Source organism: Saccopteryx leptura, chromosome 6, assembly GCF_036850995.1.
Source record: "Saccopteryx leptura isolate mSacLep1 chromosome 6, mSacLep1_pri_phased_curated, whole genome shotgun sequence".
Classification (NCBI taxonomy): Eukaryota; Metazoa; Chordata; class Mammalia; order Chiroptera; family Emballonuridae; genus Saccopteryx; species Saccopteryx leptura.
The window spans coordinates 101,339,774-101,364,221 of NC_089508.1; the positions used below are offsets into that span (position 1 = coordinate 101,339,774).

General features: G+C 41.1%; 1 protein-coding gene across 3 annotated transcripts in view; it reads left to right on the top strand.

Annotated features, from left to right (window-relative positions):
• The first annotated feature begins 3,308 nt into the window (after positions 1-3,308).
• G2E3 (G2/M-phase specific E3 ubiquitin protein ligase) overlaps positions 3,309-24,448 on the top strand; it is a 75,417-nt gene continuing 54,277 nt past the window's right edge. For 2 of the 3 annotated variants that reach the window (XR_010746105.1, XM_066341495.1), the window contains exons 1-2: positions 3,309-3,524; positions 12,615-12,781. The gene's annotated coding sequence lies outside the window, so the exon portion shown is untranslated. The remainder of the gene's footprint in view (positions 3,525-12,614; positions 12,782-24,448) is intronic. The other variant, XM_066341496.1, reaches the window with a different exon arrangement.

The window sequence follows — 24,448 nt, forward strand, 5'->3', positions numbered from 1 at the left end:
TGAAGCTGGAAACAGGGAGAGACAGTCAGACAGACTCCCGCATGCGCCCGACCGGGATCCACCCGGCACGCCCACCAGGGGCGGTGCTCTGCCCCCCAGGGGGCGATGCTCTGCCCATCCTGGGCGTCGCCATATTGCGACCAGAGCCACTCTAGCGCCTGAGGCAGAGGCCACAGAGCCATGCCCAGCGCCCGGGCCATCTTTGCTCCAATGGAGCCTTGGCTGCGGGAGGGGAAGAGAGAGACAGAGAGGAAAGCGCGGCGGAGGGGTGGAGAAGCAAATGGGCGCTTCTCCTATTTGCCCTGGCCGGGAATCGAACCCGGGTCCTCCACACGCTAGGCCGACGCTCTACCGCTGAGCCAACCGGCCAGGGCTGTTTTATATTTTTAACATTATTTTTTTTATTAAAGATTTGTCTGCAAGCCAGATGCAGCCATCAAAAAAGGTTCCCAACCCCTGGTTGTTGGCAGGGCTGCTAGCTGATAACTTTGTCAACATTGTGGTGGAAGAAATTAAGGAATTCATTAAAGATACTAAAGAAGAACTGACTAAGAAAAACTTAAGAAAACAAATATATATTTTTTAACTTGCCTATATATTTGTATAAAAAAATCATTATAGGCCCTGGCCAGTTGGCTCAGTGGTAGAGCATCGGCCTGGCGTGCAGAGGTCCCGGGTTCGATTCCCAGCCAGGGCACACAGGAGAAGCGCCCATCTGCTTCTCCACCCCTCCCCCTCTCCTTCCTCTCTGTCTCTCTCTTCCCCTCCCACAGCCGAGGCTCCATTGGAGCCAAGATGGCCTGGGCGCTGGGGATGGCTCCTTGGCCTCTGCCCCAGGCGCTAGAGTGGCTCTGGTCGCAAAAGAGCGACGCCCCGGAGGGGCAGAGCGTCGCCCCCTGGTGGGCGTGCCGGGTGGATCCCGGTCAGACGCATGCGGGAGTCTGTCTGACTGTCTCTCCCCGTTTCCAGCTTCAGAAAAATACAACAACAACAACAACAAAAAATCATTATACAGGGTGGAGTAAAAGTAGGTTTACAGTTGTATGTGAAACAGAGTTTATTCTTGTATTGTTCGTTAATTAGTGTATCTTTTTTTATTAAGTGAGAGGTGGGGAGGCACGGAGGCAGAGAGACAGTCCACATGCACCCCAACTGGGATCCACCTGGCAAACCCACCACGGTGATGCACTGCCCATCTGGGGCCACTGCTTGGTTGCTCCAAACAAACTATTTCAGTGCCTGAGGCAGAGGCCATGGAGCCATCCTAAGAGTCCGGGGCCAAATGGCTCAAACCATTCGAGCCATGGCTACAGGACAAGGGTGGGGAGGGAGAGGGGGACCAGTGGAGAAGTATATGGTCACTTCATCTGTGTGCCCTGATCTGGAATCGAACCCAGGACTTCCACATGCCAGGCTGATGCTCAACAGCTGAGCCAACTGGCCAGGGCTGTATTTTTCCATATGAACAATTTCAAATCTAGCTGTGACCCACCATGTTTTATATATTTACATATAAATATGTTTAACTTTAACTGGCAAATATATTTTTATGTATTAATTTATTAATATATTAACATATTATAAACGTGACATTTCAGTTTAATAAGAGAAAGATGGGTCACTCCTAACTTAATAAATGGCAATGACTAGCTCTTTATATGGAAGATAGTGAGGCCTCTATCTTGTACCATTTGCCATAACAAATTCTAGAAAGATTATAGATTAAATATACTATATATATTGTTTTTTATTATTTTGGAGGGCTTTCAAGGGCAATTTGAGTATATTTAACTTTAGCTTGCGGATAACTTGAGAATTTAATTTCTGTGAAGAATTAAAGTTAATGGTGGGCAGTTATCAAGAATTAGGAAAGACATAGAAAAATATGTCAGTTCCTGCCTTCAAGGAGCATGAAGAAACAATATATTTAATGGGGCCATATTAAGAATGTGGGACATTAAATAGTGTATTATATCATGAATGATAAAATATGTGGTCAAACATCACTATATAATTGTTGAATGAATCAATGAATGAATGGACACAGACTATCCAAACACTATACATGTATTAAACCTGAATCTGTATCTACAATATACTCAATTTCTAGCAATATTTAAAGATAAAACAATTAAAACTGCAAGAGTAAACATGCTTATTATTTGAAAAATCCAACCGGTTATAATTGCAAAAGGTTGAAAGTCTCTTCCAATCCTCATTTACCTCTGACTCCCAGAGATAACGTTTTACAGTTTATGAATCTATCCAGAAACTTTGCATGCCATACACATACTTTCAAAGAAGTAGGCTGCCTAAAGCTGATATTTTTTTTTATTTTTTCATTTGATTACGTACTGATCTACTTTATTTTTTTTAGTGCCTGCACAGTGTCAGTATATCAGATCCTAAAATCAAAACGTATTTAATCATTTCTTTATTGATAAACATTGATTATTTCCTATTTTCCACTGCTAAAAACAGTATACCAGGTAATAGCTTCATACCTCCTTGTGTCAGATTATCTGTAAAACAAATTGCCAGAAATCCCCTGAATATTTCAAATTGCATTTTTGATGGAGGCAGAAACTGTTTTATCATGACCTGGTTTGAACCGGTCAGTTTAGGTAAATCAATGCTGTCAGATGTGAAGATGAACTGGTGGCAACATCAAGATCAGAGCTTAGTTTTTTTCTTTTTAAATCTAAGAACATGTTCAGTCGTTCCTTTCTTTTCTTAGTTTTCCCGAGTATTCCTTCAGAAGCTTGGGACGTTTGGCTAAGAATATATTGTGCAGTCTTTGGTAAAGGAAATGACAGTTGTCCAAAAAATCTCACAGGGCATCTACGTAATTATCTTGTGAAATGATCTCGTCAGAAGAAACAAAAAAGTTAACACACCCTCAAATACTCTACTTGGGACCAGTACTGGTCTTACAACTTATTTTCAATTTGTGGCAGAAGGCTGATTACTACACTGGGCTTTTTGACTTCCTCAAAAACGGGAGGGAAAGAGGATCAAAGTACTGCCTCTCCCGGGTTAGGACGAAGAGACCCAGGGAAACCGCGTGCTAAATTTGGGAGGGGTCTGTTTACTTCTCGCTCTCGCAGTCATTACCGCGAGGGTTAGAGGATGGGTTAAAAACTTCCGGGCTCCATTACAGCCTTTACTCTCTCCATTCCCTGAAAAAAGGAGTCTTCACGTCTCAGTCCGTTTCTGAAGCATCGGGCTTCCCTCAAAAGCCACAGGCAGAAACACCGCCTCGCGCCCAGACTAGGCTGTGAATTTAAGTAGGGAGCGAGACCAAAGAAACAAGCGAGGAAACCCGGTCGGTATAACGCCCCGTGGCTAAAACACCGCCCGCCTTCCCGGTCGCCGCGGGCTCCGCCCTTTAGGGGCGGGGCTGAGAGACATTTCCGGGTTGCGGCGGAAGTGGAATATTTGAAACCTGCAGGCCGTTTGGTGGGATGTTTCCCCCCGAGAATTGAAAAGTGAGGCGGGCGTTCTGGAACTTCTGCTTCGTCCTGGTGAGTGGCAGGGGAGAGAGAAGAAACGGAGTGTTCCAGGGACAGAAGCGGGACCGTCGCGTTCGGAAGACGGAGCAATGCAGCGGGGGCCTCGGACTGCCTTTGGGGTTTATCGGGCGGCGGGGCCGGAGAAGTCGGGGCGCTCCCGGCGGTGGGCGTACACAAGCCAGTTGTGATAGTATTGAGGTTTCCGAGGCCCCACAGTTCGGAGGCTAAACCTTGTTTCATCTCTGACTTTTTTTTTTCTTACTCTGATTTTCTGGTAATTGCAGTTTAGCATTTCCGCCAATTCAGTTCGAATGCTGAAGCGTCGACAATAGTTCACATCTAATTGCGAAAGGATTAGCACACGTGAAAGAATCTTTCTTTATTAAAGATGGAAGGTTAGAATCTTCCTTTATTAAAGATGGGAGATTGGGGACAGGTTTAGAATGTAGAGGTGCTCGACGTAGCTCCGCGTTCTTCCTGAGCGGGATACCCGTAGTACTCTTTATTATACTTGACCGCAGGTAAGTGACAGTCTTTGAAATGCCTGGCAGGGATTTAAACTGAAATCTGAGTATCCTTTGTGTTTAAAACCCGGATACTTTTCTTTCAAGCTTGACATTTTCATGCACCGCAAAAATCCAAGACTCTTGCTCATTTAAACTGGCTATAGTTACAGCAGTGACTTCACAAGGGTCTTAGTTTCCTAATAATAGGGATAAGGTTTAGTTAGTTCCACAGATCTGCCGCTCACCCTTATTCATTGGCCAAGTGGGTTATTGTGGAGTCATTTTGGAAATACTCGACTCATATTTCCAGCATAGTGTTTTCTTTGTTTTTGGTTTTTTGGTGGGTTTTGTTTCACTTATTTTTAGTGATGAACTACCTAAAATTTCAACTCTGTCTAACCCCATTGCACTCAGGCCTTCTGAAATACTGCTTTCAAAAATTAGGGGATCAGGGAATGTGCAGATACTCCACTACTTTCAGCCATAGTGCATTTTCACCAATGATATAAAAGTTGGTTTTGCATTTCATTTGCATAATTGAACAATTTTCTTTGACTTGTTTGCTTTTCTGATGTTCTTGTTTAATAAAAAAAGTCAAATGCTTCTTTTTTTATCACTTCATATTCATTTTGAAATATCCCCTAATTTTTGTGAGCAGTATAGTTTAAATGTGTACCCTAAATGTGATTATAAATGAGTGCTTTAAATGTATAGAAACTTTATATATTGAAAACTCAGACTAATTTTGTCTTGCTTTATAAGAATAGATATTTTGTTCGTTTATGATTTTAACACCAGGTAACATAACTTGTCAGTGTATAAATAGCTCTTAAAAAGTAAGACCGTAATAATATTCAGAATAAACATTCCTTCATTCAGTGCCTCCTACTCCGTTTCCCATTCCTGCTAGTGATTTTTTGTTTCATTATTAGCCAGGAGAAATTGATTTAAATATTAAGTATTGATGATCTTTGATTTAAACATTTTGTGTAAGACTGTATAACAGAGACATTAGCTGATCCTTTCCTAAGAATTGTAGGCAACTATTATGCTCCTTTTGTTTAAGCTGCCTACAAATGGTTATTTTTTTAAAAGGTTAATCTGTTTCTTTTTCTTACCTGGATTCTTTCCATTGGGTTTTTGCTCTGTCTACCTAAATCAAATCAGTGAGTTTCAAATTTAATTTCATACATGATACCTTGAAGGGTTTATGTGCTGATTTCTGCACTTCAAATCTCAGTGTACCCCGCTGGAGGATGGGGTTGAGGAATCTGTATTTTAGAAAGTTAGAAAATTTGGCCAGAGTTTCAAAAGCACTGACTTGATCTTTCCTAAAGAGGTTTTATACTATAATACATTGGTTAATGGCATGGAACTAAAGCCAGTACCACCTCTACCTCTTGGTAGCTGTTTGACCCTGAGAAAGCTATTTAACTTTTCTGTGCTTTAATTTCCTCAGCTGTATAATTGGGATAATAACAAACCTACCTTGTAGGATTATTGTGAGAATCAAGTAAGTCAATACATACACACATCTTAGAATAATAGTATGTGGCACATAGTAAATGATACATATATCTCCTATTAAGCATTGTACAAACCACATTACAGACATTATTATCTCAATCTTCACCAGTAACACTACTTTCAGATAAAACTGAAGCTAAGAGGGGTTCAGTAATTTATTTTCACACAACTAATAAGAGGTTTGAAGTGGGCTCAGAAACTAGATTTAATTGGAAGTTTATGACTTTTTTAATAATGCTTTTTGCCCTTTTCTGCAGTCTGTCCTAAATTTTGCTCCACAAAAGTTTCTGATGGCTTCCTGTTGCCTACCATATAAAATTTATATTTCCTAGCTGTTTTTTACAAAGCGTTCTCAATCTGGTTCCAACCTCTGTTTCCAAGCGTCGTCTTCATAATATTCCAACACCCTTTTTTCTACCTCTGATGTTTTAGCTATACTAAAATTCTTCAAATCTATTCTCTTTTTTTTTATCATAATCATTGACCTTTTTTATTTCACCTTCAAATTTTACCCAGCAAATTTCAGTACCTTCCTAGATTTCCCCAGGCAGAGTGCTTCTTCCTCCTGTGCAATTTAGTTGTAAACATTGTAACACTGTACCAAGAGCTGTTGTCCTCTGTCTTTATATCTGCAAATTCTTGATGGAGAACAGTGACTCTTTATGCTCAAACTTTGTATGTCCCATGAGTGCTTATTTTAAGGAGTTAACATGTTGTGTCTTGTTAATACTGAAAGAATGTAATTCTGTGTGTTTTATTAGAGGGATTTTAGTCATATCATCTGGTTTGTAAATTTCACAAATATGGAAAAGTAAGCATTGAAATCAGTTTCAGAAGACATTTCAAGTGGGAAAAAAATTTTGAGCAATGTTTGTGAACATTCACAGAACTCCAAATGCTTTTATACATATTTTTACACTAGTCCTTACAGCCATTTTATTATCTCTATATTCAGATGAAACTGAGGCATCAAAAAATCTATCTAGTAACTTAAAACATTTTTTTTAAATTTAATTTCCTCTTAGTGCAGTGGTCTTTTCATTATACGAATAACATGTAGTGTAATTTAAAAATTAACTTTATAAATAGAAAGCCTTGTTTGTACATGAATGTTCATTTCTGCATCAGTTTTAAATTAAAGTATTGAGGAATTGAAAAACAGGTTTGCCTTCCTTTTTAGTTTGAACAGTTAAAGCAGTTAAAGCTGTTACCTGACATTGCCCACAACCTTTTTTTTTTCTTTTAATTTTTCCATTGATTGAGAGAGAGCATGCATGTGGAAGGGAGAGGGAGAGAGAAGCATCAATTTGTGATTCCACTTAGTTCCCTTTAGATGTATACTCAATTGTTTCTTGTTCTTGCTCTGACTCTTGCTGGGGATTGAACGTATGACCTTGGTGCGCCAGGAGAATGCTTTATTCACTGAACCTCCTGGCCAGGGCCCCACAGACTTTCTTTAAAAATCTGTGGGACAATGTAGGGACATCATCCTAAGGACTAGTGGATAGGGGTTGGTCTAAGGATGCTTCCATTCCACACACCATCTCCAGCCAAAGTTGTACCAGGTATTTAAATAACAGCTGAATATCTGATGTGGAGTCGACCATTCACATTATTTCTCTTGAATTTGGAGTTGGGATACCAAGACTATTGGGAGCCAAGCTAGAAAAGTTTTCATATGCTGAGATAACAATGGACTCATAAAGAAAAACGAGCAGTGTGCATAGGGAGCTGATATGCAGAGGAAGAGGGTGGGGAATGTGTTTCCTAAGGACTAGTTATAAAATTAGTCAATATAAACTTGTAACTTTCTTGTTTTTCTTTTTCTTTTTTTCTGTTAAGACTATTATTTAAAGAGCAATTAAAAGTTTACAGCAAAATTGAGGGGAATAGAGAATTCCCATGTATCTCTTGTCCCCGCACATGCATAGACTCTCATTATATATAGTTTGTCAACATCTCCCACTAGAGTGGTATATTTGTTTCAGTTAATGAACCTACTTCGACACAATAATCTCCCAAAGTCCATAGTTTAAATTATGGTTCACTCTTGCTGTTGTATATTCATTGGGATTGTATAAAAATGTAATGACATGTATCCATCATGCTATCATACAGAATATTTTCACTGTTACAAAATTCCTCTGTGCCCCATCATTTCTTCCTCCTTTTCTCACAACCACTGATCTTTTTACTGTCTCCATTGTTTTTGCCTTTTCCAGACTGTTATATATACTACTCACAAATATTAGGGGATATTTCAAAAGGAATATGAAGCAATAAAATATCCCCTAATTTTTGCGAGCAGTATACTTGTATCTTTTTTAATATATATATTTGGTGCTATAAATTTCCCTCTGAGCACTGCTGTCACAGCATCCCCCAAATTTTGATACGTTATGTTTTTATTTTCACTTAATTCAAAATACTTTGTATTATCACTTGAAATTTCTTCTATGACCCTTGTGTTATTTAAAAGTGTGTTTAATCTTTATGCATTTTGGGATTTTCCAGTTATCTTTGTTACTTATCTCTAGTTTAATTCCATTGTGGTCTGAGAGCAGACATTGTATTATTTCTTTTCTTTCTTTTTTTTCTTTTTTGTTTTGTTGAGACAGAGATCTACAGAGAGAGGGACAGATACAGACAGAAAGACGGGAAGGAGAGAGGTGAGAGGCATCAATTCTTCATTGCAGCACCTTAGTTGTTCATTGACTGCTTCTCATATGTGCCTTGACTTTGGGGCTATAGCAGAGTGAGTGACTCCTTGCTCAAGCCAGTGACCATTGGGTCATGTTTATGATCCCACGCTCAAACCAACGACCCTAACAACCCCATGCTCAAGCCCAGTGAGCCTGCGCTCAAGCCGGTGACCTTGGGGTTTCGAACCTGGGTCCTCTGCGTCCCAGTCCGACACTTTATCCACTGTGCCACCACCTGGTCAGGCATGTATTATTTCTCTTCTTTTAAATTTGTTAAGGTCTGGCTCTGGCTGGTAGTGCAGTGAATAGAGAATCATCCCAGAGTGCTGAGGTTGCCCATTTTGTCAGGGAACAGATGAAAAGAAATCAGTGCATGCAAAATTAATCAGAACAGCAAGTTGATTCTTCTCTCTTTCTATCTCTTTTTCCCCCTCTCTCCCTACTCTCTCTCCCCTTTTTCTCTCCCCCTCTCTCACCTCTCTCACCTCTCTCTTCTCCTTCTTTCTCCTCTCCCTCTCTTTCCGCCCTCTCTCTGCCCCTCCCTCTCTCTTCCCCAATCCATCTCTCCCTCTCTCTCTCCTTATCTCCCTCCCTCTCCCTTTCCTTCCTTCCTCTCAAATCAGTGGAAAAAAAAACTTTTGTTAAGATCTGTAGTCTGTGCCTGACCAGGCGGGTCTGTGCCTGACCAGGCGGTGGCACAGTAAATAGAGTGTCGGACTGGGATGTGGAAGGACCCAGGTTCGAGACCCTGAGGTCACCAGCTTGAGCGCGGGCTCATCTGGTTTGAGCAAAAGCTCACCAGCTTGGACCCAAGGTCGCTGGCTCGAGCAAGGGGTTACTCGGTCTGCTGAAGGCCCGCGGTCAAGGCACATATGAGAAAGCAATCAATGAACGGCTAAGGTGTTGCAATGAAAAACTGATGAATGATGCTTCTCATCTTTCTCCATTCCTATCTATCCCTCTCTCTGACTCTCTCTCTGTCCCTGTAAAAAAAAAAAAAAAAAAGATCTGTGGTCTGTCTTGGTTAATATACCATGTAAGCTTGAGAAGAATGTGTATTCTGTTGTTGAATGAAGTAGTGCATTATATCTACTTAATTGATGATGTATTCAACTGTGTCCTTACTGATGTTTTGCCTGTTAGATTTATCCATTTCTGATGGAGAGGTGTTGAAGTTTCTAACTATGGTTGTGGATTTATCAGTTTTTCTTTGCAATTTTTCTAGTTTTTGCCTCACAAAGCTGAATACACTGTTGGTAGGCACATACATGTTAAGTATTATTATACCTTCTTGGAGTATTGACCCTGTTATCATTACATAATGCCTTTATTTATCTCAAATAAGCTTTCTTATTTTGTTTTGTTTTTTAAGATTTTATTTATTGATTTTACAGAGAGGAGGGGGGAGTGAGAAGTATCAATTCATAGTTGTTTCACTTTAGTTGTCCATTGCTTGCCTGCTGTTTGTATGGGCCTTGACCAGGCAAGCCCAGGGCTTCGAACCGGTGATCTCAGCATTCCAGGTCGAAGCTTGATCCACTGCACCACCAGTGCTTCAAATATATATACATATTATTATTATTTTTTTTTTTTTTTGGTATTTTTCTGAAGTTGGAAATGGGGAGGAGTCAGACAGACTCCCGCATGTGCCAGACCAGGATCCACCCGGCACGCCCACCAGGGGGCGATGCTCTGCCCATCTGGGCCATTGCTCTGTTGCAACCAGAACCATTCTAGCGCCTGAGGCAAAGGCCATGGAGCCATCCTCAGCGCCCGGGCCAACTTTGCTCCAATGGAGCCTTGGCTGCGAGAGGGGAAGAGAGAGACAGAGAGGAAGGAGAAGGGGAGGGGTGGAAGGTGGGCGCCTCTCCTGTGTGCCCTGGTCGGGAATCGAACCTGGGACTCCTGCATGCCAAACCGATGCTCTACCACTGAGCCAACTGGCCAGGGCCTGCTTTCTTACTTTGAAGTCTGTTCTGTGTGAAGTTAATATAGCTTTTCTTGCTTTCTTTTGATTAGTTTAGCATGATATATTTTCCTCTACCCATTTACTTTTAAAAATAAATTGATATTTAAAGTGGATTTCTTGTAGTTAACATATAATTGGGTCTGACTTTTCTGACCCACTCTGACAAATCGGTCTTTTAATTGGTACAGTTAGACCAGGCGTCCCCAAACTACAGCCTGCGGGCCACATGCAGCCCCCTGAGATCTTTTATCCGGCCCCCCGCTGCACTTCCAGAAGGGGCACCTCTTTCATTGGTGGTCAGTGAGAGGAGCACTGTATGTGGCGGCCCTCCAATGGTCTGAGGGACAGTGAACTGGCCCCCTTTGTAAAAGCTTTTGGGACCCCTGATTTAGACCATTAACATCAAAGTAATTTTTTTTTATGGCACAGAGAGAGAAACAGAGAAGGAGAGCTAGGGACAGACAGGAAGGAGAGAAACGAGAAGCATCAATTATTTGTTGAGGCACCTTAGCTCTTCACTGACTGCTTTCTCATTTGTGCCTGGGGTGGGGGGGGGGTTACAGCAAAGTGAGTGAAGCCAGTGACCTTGGGTTCAAACCAGCGACCTTTGGGTTCAAGCCAGCAACCATGGGGTCATGTCTGTGATCCCATGCTCAAGCCTTTGACCCTGGGGTTTTGAACCTGGGTCTTCTGCATCCCAGTCCGACGTTCTATTTACTGCGCCACCTCCTGGTCAGGCTCAAAGTAATTATTGATATAATTGGAATTATATTTGCTATGTGTTACTGTTTTCTGTTTGTTGCCTTGTTCTTTGTTCCTCCTTTTTGTCTGCCTTCTGTAATTTTTTAATTGAGCAGTTAATATGATTTTATTTTCTACTTTTTCTTAGGATATCAGTTATCCTTCTTTTTTTAAACCTCTTTTTAGTGGTTGCCCTGGAGTGCAATATACATTTACAACTAATATTTAACCAAATATATTGTTGCTGGGTTTTGGGTTTGTTTTTTTTTTTTAATTGATTTTAGTCAGAGAAAAAGGGAGGGAGGGAGAGAAAGACAAGAACATCAATCTGTGCCTGTATGTGCCCTGGCCAGGGATTGAACCAGCAACCTCTGCACTTCTGTCTGATGCTCCAACCAACATCTGGCCCGGGGCAGCTATTGTTATTTTGAACAAATTGTTACCTGTTAGATCAAGAAAAATAAGTTTTTATTTTACCTACACTTATTCCTTTTTTGATGGTTTTCATTTCTTTATGTAGATTTTTATTTCTGACCTATATTTTTCTTTTTTTTTATTATTGTTTTTTATTTTTCTTCTTTTTCCAAGTGAGAGGAGGGGAGATAGATTCCTTCATGCACCCTGACTGGGTTTCACCTGGCAATCCCTGTCTGGGGCTAATGCTCTGCCTATCTGGTGCTATGCTTGCAACTGAGCTATTTTATATTTTAGTGCCTGAAGGAGAGAGGCTCTATGGAGTTCTCTTAACTTCTTGGTTATGTGGTTTGCTGTCTGACTTTAATTTGTTATTGTTTCAAATATTTCTTCTGTTCCTTTCTCTTTTCCTTCTGGCATCCCCAAAATGTGTATGTTACACCTATAGTTCTCCTACAGTGTTGGGTTTCTGTTCTGATTTGTTTTTAGTCTTCTAAGTTTTTTACAGTTTCTATTAAGGTGTCTTCAAACTCAGCAGCTTTTTCTTGAGTCTGCTAGTAATCTCATTAAATATATTCTACATTTATGTTATAGTGTGTTTTTTGTTTTTTGTTTTATCTCTTTGGCATTTACTTTTGGTGCTTTAATAGGATTTCCAACTCTGCTTACATTGCCCATCTGTTCTTGTATACTGCCTGCTTTATCCATTAGAACCCTTAGCATATTTAATCATAGTTGTTTCATATTCCTCATTTAATAAAGTTTCAACATATTGCTATATCTGGTTCTGATGCTTGCTCTTTCTAAGTTGTTTTTTTTTGCCATTTGGCATGCCTTGTAAAATCTTATTGATAGCTGACAGGCTGTAAATAGGCTAAGTATGGTAGTAAGGTGTGGGGAAATGGGACGTGATCTATAGCTCTATGATGAGGTCTCAGTCTTTTCACAAACCTGTGCCCCTGGACTATGAACTTTACAAATATTTCTCAATTTCTTTTCTCCACCATTGTGTGGGTCAGGATGCCTAGAGTGGGCTAAATTTGGGTATTTCTTTACCCAGGTCATTTAGGCTTTGATAGTACCCCAGCAGTTGAGGTTCTGCCTAACTGGTTTTCCTGAAGACAGGCCTTATTATGAAAGATAGATTGCTTTAGTGTGTTTCAGAATGGTACTTTTTTCTCCCTCTGATGAAATCACAAGATTTTTCTCTGATATTTACTGTGTGTTCTTCCTCACATTCCAGGTGGTAAATCTCACAATATTGTGAGAGGGCCAGTGATGGGTCCTTCAGGAGATTTAAAATCTCACAGTTGTCTCTACTAAACCTCCAGCAACTGGTCCATTGTAGCTCAGGTATTCCAGCCAAGCACTGGATCCCACAGCCATTTCAGCTGATACTTCTTTATTCAGGTAAGCTATGATTCCTAGTATTCACCTGTCTCTCCAGTCCTGGGCACATTGGTATGCCATGTGGCCACCCCTCTCTCTTTCTTTATTTTTTAAATTAATTTTGATGGGGTGACATTGATAAATCAGGATACATATGTTCACAGAAAACATCTCGAGGTTATTTTGACATTGGATTATGCTGCATTCCCATCACCCAAAGTCCAATTGTCTTCCGTCACCTTCTAACTGGTTTTCTTTGTGCTCGTCTCCTCCCCAAACCCTCCCCCCCCCCACCCTGTAACCCCCACACTCTTGTCCATGTCTCTGAGTCTCATTTTTATGTCCCACCTATGTATAGAATCATATACTTCTTCGTTTTTTCTGATTTACTTATTTCACTCAGTATAATGTTATCAAGGTCCATCCACGTTGTTGTAAATGTCTCAATGTCATCATTTCTTATGGCTGAGTAGTATTCCATGGTATATATGTACCAAAAAAGCTATTTAATCCACTTGTTCACTAACGGACACTTGGGCTGTTTCCAGATCTTCACTATTGTGAACAATGCTGCCATAAACATGGGGGTGCATTTCTCCTTTTGAATCAGTGCTCTGGTGTTCTTGGGGTATATTCCTAAAAGTGGTATAGCTGGGGTCAAAAGGCAGTTCGATTATTAATTTTTTGAGGATTTTCCATACTGTTTTCCACAGTGGCTGCACCAGTCTGTATTCCCACCAGCAGTGCAGGAGGGTTCCCTTTTCTCCACATCCTCGCCAGCACTTACTCTGTGTTGTTTTGTTGATGAGCGCCATTCTGACTGGTGTGAGGTGATATCTCATTGTGGTTTTAATTTGCATTTCTCTAATGATTAGTGATGTTGAGCATTTTTTCATATGCCTATTGGCCATCTGTATGTCCTTTTTGGAGAAGTGTCTATTCATTTCTTTTGCCCATTTTTTGATTGGATTGTTTGTCTTCCTGGTATTGAGTTTTACAAGTTCTTTACAAATTTTGGTTATTAACCCCTTATCAGAAGTATTGTCAAATATATCCTCCCATTGTATACTTTGTCTATATATTCTGTTTTTATTGTCTTTAGCTGTGCAAAAGCTTTTTAGTTTGATAATAGTCCCACTTGTTTATCCTGTCTTTTATTTCACTTGCCGTGGAGATAAATCGGCAAATACATTGCTGCGAGAGATGTCAGAGAGCTTACTGCCTATGTTTTCTTCTAAGATGCTTATGGTTTTATGGCTTACATTTAAGTCTTTTATCCATTTTGAGTTTATTTTTGTGAATGGTGTAAGTTGGTGGTCTAGTTTCATTTTTTGCAGGTAGCTGTCCAATTTTCCCAACACCATTTGTTGAAGAGGCTAACTTTACTCCAATGTACGCTCTTACCTCTTTTGTCAAATATCAGTTGTCCATAAAGGTGTGGGTTTATTTCTGGGTTCTCAGTTCTGTTCCATTGAACTATATGCCTGTTCTTATGCCAGTACCAGGCTATTTTGAGTACAATGCCTTGTAGTATAACTTGATATTCGGAAGTATGATACCTCCCACTTTATTCTTCCTTTTCAAGATTGCTGAGGCTATTCATGTTCTCTTTTGGTTTCGTATAAATTTTTGGAATATGTGTTCTATATATTTGAAGTAAGTCATTGGTATTTTAATTGGGATTGCATTGAATTTATAAACTGCTTTGGGTAATATAGACATTTTAATGATGTTTATTCTTCTTAATCATGAGCACGATATATGCTTCCACTTGTATGTTTCTTCCCTGATTTCTTTTATCAAATGTTTTATAATTTTCTGAATACAAGTCCTTAATCTCCCTGGTTAAATTTATTCCTAGGTATTTTATTTTTTTGGTTGCAATGGTGAAGGGGATTGCTTCCTTAATTTCTCTTTCTGACAGTGTATAAAAATGCCTCTGATTTCTGAGTATTAATTTTATATCCTGCCACCTTGCTGAATTCATTTATCAGGTCTAGTAGTTTTTTCACTGCGACGTTAGGGTTTTCTATATACAATATCATATCATCTGCAAATAATGATAGTTTTACTTCTTCTTTTCCAATTTGGCTGCCTTTTTTTTTTTTTTTTTCTTGTCTGATTGCTGTGGCTAGGACTTCCAGAACTATGTTGAATAAGAGTTGTGAAAGGGGGCACCCCTGCCTTGTTCCTGATCTTAAGGGGATTGCTTTTAATTTTTGCCCATTGAGTATGATATTGGCTGTGGGTTTGTCATAGATGGCCTTTATCATGTTGAGGTATATTCCCTGTATTCCCACTTTGCTGAGAGTTTTGATCATGAATGGGTGCTGGATTTTATCAAATGCTTTTTCTGCATCTATTGAAATTATCATGTGGTTTTTCTCCTTCCTTTTGTTTATGTGATGAATCAAATTGATTGATTTGCGAATATTGTACCAGCCTTGCCTCCCCAGAATAAATCCCACTTGATCATGATGTATGATTTTCTTCATATATTGCTGAATCCGGTTTGCTAATATTTTGTTGAGGATTTTTGCATCTAAATTCATCAGAGATATTGGCCTATAATTTTCTTTCTTTGTGTTGTCTTTGCCTGGTTTTGGAATCAGAATTATACTCACCTCATAAAAGGAGCTTGGAAGTCTTACTTCGTCTTGAATTTTTGAAATATCTTGAGAAGGGTAGGAGTTAGTTCTTCTTTGAATATTTGGTACAATTCACTTGTGAAACCATCAGGCCCAGGACTTTTCTTTTTTGGGAGTTTTTTGATAACTGTTTCAATCTCATTTGTTGTAATCGGTCTGTTTAGGTTTTCTGATTCTTCCAGAGTAATTTTTGGAAGATTATATTTTTCAAGGAATTTGTCCGTTTCATCTAGATTGTCTGTTTTTTTGCGTACAGTTCTTCATAGTATTTCCTTACAATATTTTGTATTTCTGTTGTGCCAGTTGTTATTTCTCCACTCTCATTTCTAATTTTATTTATTTGAGTCCTCTCTCTTTTTTTCTTGGTGAGTCTGGTTAAAGGTTCATCGATCTTGTTTACCTTTTCAAAGAACCAGCTCCTGGTTTCATTGATCCTGTGTATTGTTTTTTTAGCCTCTATGTCATTTATTTCTGCTCTGATCTTATTATTTCCTTCCTCCTACTAGCTCTGGGCTTTACTTGCTGTTTTTTTTCTAGTTCTTTTAGATGCAGGATCAAGTTGTGTATTTGAGCTTTTTCTAGCTTCTTTAAGGTATGCCTGTAATGCTATGAACGTACCTTTCTGAACTGCTTTTGCTGTGTCCCATAAATTTTGAGTTGATACATGCTCGTTATCATTTGTTTCTAGGAATTTTTAATTTTTTTAATTTATTTTTATTTATTCATTTTAGAGAGGAGAGAGAGAGAGAGAGAGAGGAGAGAGAGACAGGGGGGAGGAGCTGGAAGCATCAACTCCCATATGTGCCTTGACCAGGCAAGCCCAGGGTTTCGAACCGGCAACCTCAGCATTTCCAGGTTGATGCTTTATCCACTGTGCCACCACAGGTCAGGCCTGTTTCTAGGAATTTTTAAATTTCTTCTTTGATATCATTGTTAATCCATTTGTTATTTAATAACATGCTATCTAGTTTCCAAGTGTTTGAGTATTTTTCAGTTTTTCTATTGTGGTTGATTTCTATTTTTATGTCATTGTGATTAGAGAAAGTGCTCGATATGATGTCAATCTTCTTAAATTTGTTGAGACCGCTTTTGTGCCCTAACATGTGGTCTATCCTAGAGAATGTACCATGAGCTCTTGAAAAGAATGTATATTCTGCTGCTTTAGGGTTAAAGGTTCAGAAGATATCTATTAAATTGAGTTGATCTAGTGTGTCCTTTAAGTCTGCTATTTCTTTGTTAATTTTCTTTCTTGAGGATCTGTCTAGTGATGTTAGTGGGCTATTGAAATCCCCTACTATATATAATATTGCTGTTGATCTCGCCCTTTATATCCTTCAAAGTCTGCTTTATATATTTAGGTGCTCCTATATTAGGTGCGAAGATATTTATAACGATTATATCTTCCTGTTGGATTGCTCCCTTTATCATTATGTAGTGACCTTCTTTATCCCTTACTATAGCCTTTGTTTTAAAGTCCATTTTGTCTGAATAAGTATTGCTACCCTAGCTTTTTTTTTCATTTCCATTTGCATGAAATATTTTTTTTCATCCATTTATCTTCAGTCTATGTGCATCTTTTGTTTTAAGGTGTGTCTCTTGTAGACAGCATATGTATTGGTCCTGTTTTCTTATCCATGCAGCTACCCTGTGTCTCTTGATCAGATCATTCAATCCATTTACATTTAAGGTTATTATTGATATGTAATTGTTTATTGCCATTTTATTCTTTAAAATTGTATTCCTCTTTTGCTATATTCTTTTTCTCCTTTGATATGTTTACAACAGGCCCCTTAGCATTTCTTGCAGCATTGGTTTGGTTGTAGTGAATTCCTTGAGTTTTTTTTTTTTTTCTGGAAAACTTTTTATTTCTCCTTCAATTTTAAACAGTAGCCTTGCTGGATAAAGTAGTCTTGGTTGTAGGCTCTTGTTCTGCAATACTTTGAATATTTCTTGCCATTCCCTTCTGGCCTCAAGTGTTTCTGTTGAGAAGTTGGAAGTCATCCTTATGGGGACTCCTTTGTAGGTGATAGTCTTTTTCTCTAGCAGCTTTTAATATTTTCTCCTTATCACTTAGCTTCGGTATTTTAATTATTACATGTCTTGGTGTAGATTTCTTTGTGTTTCTCTTTAATGAAGTTCTTTGTGCTTCTTGAACTTGTGAGACATTTTCCTGTCTTAATTGAGGGAAGTTTTCAGCTATGATATGTTTCAACAAAGTCTCTATCCCTTGTTTTTTCTTTTCTTCTTCAGGAACCCCTATGATGCGGATGTTAGTTCTTTTCATGTTGTCACAGAGCTCTCAGAGTTTCCTCAGACTTTTTGAGTCTCTTTTCTTTTTTCTGCTCTGCTTCTGTGCCTTCATTTATGTTGTCCTCGAGTATCTCGCTGATTTGATTCTCAGCTTCATCCATCCTGCTTTTAATTCCTTCCATTGTGTTCTTCATTTCTGATATTGTATTTGTCATTTCTGACTGATTCTTTTTTATTATCTTAATGTCCTTTTTTATATTTGCTATCTCTTTAAGTGTTCGTAATGACCATCTATTGTTGTTCTAATATCTTTGAGCATCCCAACAATCTTTATTTTAAACTCTGCATCCGGTAATTTGGTTATATCTGACTAATTCATACCCTTTTCTGGGGATTTTTCTTGATTCCTTTGTGTTGCATTTCTCTGCCTTCTCTTCTTTGTGTAAAGAAGGTTTTGGTCACTGGAGTCCACTGGGTGTGGCCTCTGTGTTCCCTAGGTGTGGTCTGTCTGCAGGCCCGCCACACCCTCTGCTGTTGTTGCCTATGGTGTTTGGTTATGGTTGTTGCTGGTGCCTGCCCACTGGGGCTGTTGCTGTGGTTTCCGCTTCTCCTTCACAGGAGTGGCTATGATCACGTGCTCGGGTTTAGAAGCCCGGGTGGCCTTCACCTTCGCCCTGCCCCTTCGGGTGGCGTTATGCTCTGCCCTGAGCACAGGTGTGAGCACCTTTGCTCAGCTGCGGGTCTCCACCTGATTTCTGGCTTTTTCCCCCACCCCTGCAGGAGGAGCCTGCTCATGGCAGGGCTGCTAGCCTTAGCTCCACAGGCCGGGCAGAACTGTGTGCCCACGCTCAGTAGCAGGATTCTGTCTGTTCTGGGCTTTTGGCTCCATCCCCGTAGGAGGAGCCGGCTCCCAAGTCAGGCTCCAAGCCTTGGTTCCAGGGGCGGGGCAAGGCTGTGCTCCTGCACCCTTGCTCAAGGGCTGGTCTCACCCCTTCTGGGGCTCCTGACTTTTACCCGCAGGCTGGATTGTAGGCCGCCCGCAGCTGGGCTTGACCACTTTTGTACATCCCCAGCCGGACAAGACTGAGCTCACACTGGGCCTCAGTGGTGGCCAGCTGGCTTCTGCCCTTGCTGATAGGACAACACTTCTGCATCCTGCCGCCCGCCCTCTGGCTAGCCCTCAGCAGCGTGGGTGGGGGTGCTGCAATTCATTCCCTAACACTCACTACTGTAGTTCTGAAAGCTCCCTCCTTCTAAGTAAGCAACTCTGCTCTAAGTGCCGCAGGAGAGCTTGTTTGGCTGGTAGTCCTGCTTCCCTTTGCTGTTATTGCTGTTTCCAGGGGAAATATTCACTTCAGATTTGGGGAGTGACTCGTCCCATGGGTTAGGGTAGCTGTCTCTCAAAATGTTTCTCCCTGTGCCTCCTAGATTACACTCTCTTACCGCTTCTCCGGTCCCCTCCTCTCCCCGTTCCCCGGAGCCCCGGGTGAGTGATTGTGAGAGAGGTTTTCTGCACGGCCCCTTTAAGAAGAATCCTGGGTCTGAGAAATCAGACTCTTTCTCACAAACAGTATCCTGTCTTGTTTCCAGCTAAATACTGTCCATACGCCTCTTCTAGGCTCTGGGGCTGCAGGCTGGGGCTTTGTTCCTGGGACTCAGGACCCTCCCCTGTATGCTAAACTCACTTCCTGCCAAGTGAGTCTCTCCCGGCTGCCGTTCACTTGGGGAGCTGGGCAGTCTTCTCCGCGTTTCCGCTTTTCCTACCAGTCTCAGTGTGCCTTCTTCAGTGTTCCTTGGTTGAAGAGTCCTCTTTAGTCCAAAGTTGGTTTCCAGATGATGGTTCTTAAAATTAGTTTGTAATCCACTTTGGTTCTGGGAGGTGAGAGTTGGTACATCCACCTACTCCATCGCCATCTTGTCTTCTCTTTTTTTTATTTTTAATTAAGTGAGAGGTGGGGAGGCAGCGAGGCAGACTCCTACATGTCCCCTGACTGGGGTCCACCCAGCAAGCCCACCTCTGAGCAATGCTTTGCCCATCAGGGGCCACTGCTTTGTTGCTTGGCAACCAAGCTATTTCAGTGCCTGAGATGAGGCCAGGGTGCCATCCTCAGTGCACAGGGCCAACTTGCTTGAACCATTTGAGCCATGACTGCAAGAGGGGAAGAGGGGAAGAAGAAGGAGAAGCAGATGGTTGCTTCTCCTGTGTGCCCTGACCAGAATCCAACCTGGGGACTTTTACATGCCCAGCCAACATTCTACTGCTGAGCCAACCAGCCAGGGCTTCACCTCTCTTTTACATCCAAGTATTCATTATTGTCTTTTCAGCTCTTCTTGCCAGGATACAGTAGTGACTTACAAGCTCCTAACATGCTGTATTTCCTTTAATTTAAACAAATATCTTTATTTTTGAAGAAAATTGTTAACTCTTAAACATCTGTCTAGTAATTTAATTTGTATTGAATAGTATTCACCCACTTTAGGAGTACAGTTTAGAGTTTTTTTTAGATGTATTTCATTTTTTGGATACTTGACAGTTTTGTTTTATCCATTGACAGTTGATGAACATTTAGGTTGTTTATAGTTTTGGGATATTACAGATAAAGCAACTTTGGACATGTGGACTATGGGCATATGCTTGTATTTCTTTTCATTGCATCATATGTTATGTGTACATTTAACATTTTTTATTGAAGTAATGATCACATTTATAAAATTAACCATTTTAAAGTGTACAATTAAGTGATATTTTAGCACGCTCAAATGTTGTGCAACCATCACTTCTGTCTAGCTCTAAAACATTTTATAACCCCAAAATGAAAACTCATACTCATTAGGAAGTTACTCTACATTCTCTATTCCCGTATCCCTAGAATCCACAAATCTGTTGTCTCTGTGGATTTATCTATTCTGGATATTTCATATAAATGGGTTTATACAATATGTAATCTTTTCTATCTGCTTTATTTCACATAGCATATTTTTGAAAGTCCTCTATTTTCTGACATATATCAGTACTTCCTTGCTTTTTATAGCCAAATAATATTCCATTATCTGAATATACCACATTTTATATACTTATTCATCTGTTGATGGACCAATGAATTGTTTTTATATTTAGCTATTGTGAATAGTTCTGTTATGAACATTTGTGTATAAGTTTTTGTTTGAATTCCTGTTCTCATTTTTTTTTGGCTAAGTACTTAGTGTAATTGCTGGGTGATATTGTAGTTCTGTGTTTAATGTATTGAGCAACTGCCAAACTGTTTACCACAGTAGCTGTACCATTTTACAATTCCTTCAGCAAAGTATAAAGGTTTCATTTTCTCTATATCCTTTTCAACACTTGATTCTTTTTTTAAAAAAAAGTCATCTTAGTAGGCATCAAATGGTACTTATTGTGGTTTTCATTTTTGCATATCCCTAATGATTAATAACGTTGAGCACAATTTTATGTGTTCTTTGCCTATTTAAATATTTTCTTTGGAGAAATGTCTAGCTAGACCCTTAGGTTATTTGTCTTTTCTGAAAGTTTCTTATATATTATGGATTCTAGGACCTCATGAGGTATATGATTTCCAAATATTTTCTCCCATTTTTCAGGATTGTCTTTTCACCCTTGATTGTGCAGTTCAGTTTATTTACTTTTCCTTTGTTTTTTTTATTTATTTATTTTTTTTATTTTTTTATTTTATTTTTTGTATTTTTCTGAAGCTGGAAATGGGGAGAGACAAACAGACTCCCGCATGCCCCCGGCCGGGATCCACCCGGCACGCCCACCAGGGGCAAGGCTCTGCCCACCAGGGGGCGATGCTCTGCCCCTCCGGGGCGTCGCTCTGCCACAACCAGAGCCACTTTAGTGCCTGGGGCAGAGGCCAAGGAGCCATCCCCAGCGCCCGGGCCATCTCTGCTCCAATGGAGCCTTGGCTGCGGGAGGGGAAGAGAGAGACAGAGAGGAAGGAGGGGAGAGGGGTGGAGAAGCAAATGGGCGCTTCTCCTATGTGCCCTGGCCGGGAATCGAACCCGGGTCCCCCGCACGCCAGGCCGACACTCTACCACTGAGCCAACCGGCCAGGGCCTGTTTTTGTTTTTTTGATGCTTGTGATTTTCGTGTCATATATAAGAAATCGTTGCCAAACCAAAGGTCATAAAGATTTATATAACCCTATGTTTTTTCTAAGATTTTTATAGTTTTGGATCTTACATAGTAGATCCCAAGTCTTTGATTGATTTTGAGTTAATTTTTGTGTATAGTGCAAGGTAGGTGTCCTACTTAATTCTTTTGCTTGTGGCGACCCAGTTGTACCAGCACCATTTGTTGAAGAGACTATTCTTTGACCATTCAGTGATTTTGACACCCTTGTCAAAAATTAATTGATGATAAACATATGGGTTTACTTCTGAACTCTTTTTCTGTTGATCTGTATGTTTATATTTATGCCAGTGCCACCCTGTTTTGATTACTGTAGTTTTGTTTTACATTTTAAGATTGGGAAGTAACGTGCCTGACCTGCGGTGGCGCAGTGGGTAAAACATCGACCTGGAACACTGAGGTCGCCGGTTCGAAACCCCGGGCTTCCCTGGTCAAGGTACATATGGGAGTTGATGCTTTCTGCTTCTCCCTCCCTTCTCTCTCTAAAATGAATCAGTAAAATCTATAAATAAAAAAATAAAAATAATTAAAAAAAAAAGATTGGGAAGTAACAATACATCAACTTTTTCTGTTTTAGATTGTTTTGGCTATTCAGCATCCTTTGCAATTTCTTATAAATTTTAGTGTTTTGTTTTTCTTTTTTTTTTTTTTTTTGTATTTTTTTTTTTTTTTTTGTATTTTTATGAAGGTGGAAACAGGGAGAGGCAGTCTGACAGACTCCCGCATGCGCCCGACCGGGATCCACCTGGCACGCCCACCAGGGGGTGACGCTCTGCCCACCAGGGGGCGATGCTCTGCCCCTCCGGGCGTTGCTCTGTTGCGACCAGAGCCATTCCAGCACCTGGGGCAGAGGCCAAGGAGCCATCCCCAGTGCCCCGGCCATCTTTGCTCCAATGGAGCCTCGCTGTGGGAGGGGAAGAGAGAGACAGAGAGGAAGGAGAGGGGGAGGGGTGGAGAAGCAGATGGGCGCTTCTCCTTTGTGCCCTGGCCGGTAATCGAACCTGGGACTTCTGCACGCCAGGCCGACGCTCTACCACTGAGCCAACCGGCCAGGGCCAGTGTTTTGTTTTTCATTTCTTCAAAACAAAGGCCATTGTTGTTTGGTTTTTTTTTTTTAAGGTTTTATCTATTAATTTTTGAGAGAGGATGGAGAAAGAAGCAGGCAGCATCAACTCATAGTAGTTGCTTCACGTATGTACCTTGACTAGGTAAGACCAGGGTTTCAAACGGGCAACCTCTGCATTCCAGGTCAACAGTTCATCTACTCTGACACCACAGGTCAGGCCAGGCCATTGTTTTTTTATTTTGTTTTGTTGTCTGTATTTTTCTGAAGTGAGAAGCGGGAAGCAGACACACTCCCACATGTGCCTGACTGGGATCCACCCAGCATGCCCACCAAGGGCCGATGCTCTGCCCATCTGGGGTTTTGCTTTGTTGCAACCAGAGCCATTCTAGTGCCTGAGGTGGAGGCCATGGAGCCATCCTCAGCGCCCGGACCATCTTTGCTCCAGTGGAGTCTTGGCTGTGGGAGGGGAATAGAGAGGTAGGGAGAAAGGAGAGGGGGAAGGGTGGAGAAGCAGATGGGCGCCTCTCCTGTGTGCCCTGTCTGAGAATCGAACCCGGGACTTCCACACACCAGGCCAACACTTTACTGCTGAGCCAACTGACCAAGGTAGGCCATTGGTTTTTGATAGAGCTTGCATCAAATCTGTAGGTTGCTTTGGAGAATATTGCCCTCTTAACAATATTAAGTATTTTGAAGATTCCAAGATAGTGACAGAGTAGGCAGATGTTCCAACTCCCACTTTCTAGGACCAAATTGGATTACAACTAAATTTAAGAACAGTCATCTTGAAAAACCAACTTTAGATTAAATGAAGAGGAGTACATAACCAAGGATCACAGAAGAAGCCGCATCGAGACTGGTAGAAAGGGCAGAGACACAAAAAGCGCTGCCCTGATCTCTGGAGCAAGCCGCAGCTGAGGGCCCGGAGGGACTCTCAGTGGCCCGGAGGTATGCCCTGAGAGGCGAGGGACCTAAGTCCCAGGCCAGGTGCCCCAGCCTAGAGCACCAGATCCTAGAAAAGGTGCCCACACAGCATTTGGCAATGAAAAGGAGGAAGGTCTTTTCGGTGATAACAGGAGCTCTCAGACGCAGGCTCTTTCCTAAATGGCCCACATAAAAGATCTTGATCATAGCCACTTACCCAGGGCTTTGGCGGAGGGAGGGCTGAGAGGACTAGAGTTACATGAGGAGAGTGTGAAGATGGTCCAGGGAGGGACACTGTGGGGGATGGCCACTGGAAAACCTATACTAAATCATTCTCAAATATTGTAGTTGCTGTCTTGGGTGGAGCAGACCCCTGCCCCCATATGACACCAGCCTGGGGAAAGCAATGCCCCACCCTCAGAAATCTCTCTTGCCCCACACTGTGGAGATTGGGATGTTCTGAGAAGCCAGAAAGCAGAGGATGTGTCAGTGACTTAGTTTTCTGGTGTTGAGGCTGGAGCTTTCTCCTGCACTGTCCCAAGACTGTGACTGGTGCTTCTACCCCATGGGAGATTCAGTAGAAACTGTCTGGACTGCAGGCAAACCAAACCTCTGGGTCTCAGAGGCAACTCCCTACGGAGGTCGGTGAA